We start from the raw sequence: 576 nt of genomic DNA, 5'->3' as shown, positions 1-576 counted from the left end.
GTTTTCTGGCAGTAGAAGTGGTGGTGGTGGTGGTGGTCGCCGTCGTCGTCGTCGTCATGAAGAGGATGAGAAAGATGACGAGGATGATGGGGAGGCAATGGTGTTGGTGTTGGAGATGGGGTGGGGGCTGGGGGGATTGTGATGTTAGATCTGATGTCTGTGTTGTCGCTGTTGTTCTTGTTCTTCTTAAGCAGATAACAAAAGATCAATGACATGTGATAACCTTGGTCTGACATCGAAATGGACTTTGTTGGTGTTGTTGTAGTTGTTGTAGTTGGTGGTAGTTGTTGTAATCATCATTATCATCATTATTGTTGTTGTTGTTGTTGTTGTTGTTGTTGTTGTAGCTGTTCCCTTTTTCCAAGGCTATGTCCCACTACAGCAATCCAAACAATAATCATCCTTATAAACTCCTCTCTCTCTCTCTCTCTCTCTCTCTCTCTTTCTCTCTCTCTCTCTCCCTCCCTCTCTCTCTCTCTCTCTCTTTCTCTCCAAGACACCCACAATCATTGCAACACCATCCTTTCTTCTCATTGACCACATCTTTTCCATTTCTCTCCTCACAGCTTCTTCATC

At 44.4% G+C, this 576-nt stretch overlaps 1 protein-coding gene across 2 annotated transcripts in view; it reads left to right on the top strand.

Annotated features, from left to right (window-relative positions):
• LOC106879571 (glutamyl-tRNA(Gln) amidotransferase subunit A, mitochondrial) overlaps positions 1-576 on the top strand; it is a 32275-nt gene that overhangs the window by 690 nt on the left and 31009 nt on the right. The gene's annotated exons all lie outside the window — the stretch shown is intronic.

This window comes from Octopus bimaculoides, chromosome 21 (genome assembly GCF_001194135.2).
Source record: "Octopus bimaculoides isolate UCB-OBI-ISO-001 chromosome 21, ASM119413v2, whole genome shotgun sequence".
In the NCBI taxonomy this organism is placed as follows: domain Eukaryota; kingdom Metazoa; phylum Mollusca; class Cephalopoda; order Octopoda; family Octopodidae; genus Octopus; species Octopus bimaculoides.
Note: the sequence above shows the minus strand (reverse complement) of the source record. Positions and strands in the feature narration are given on the sequence as shown.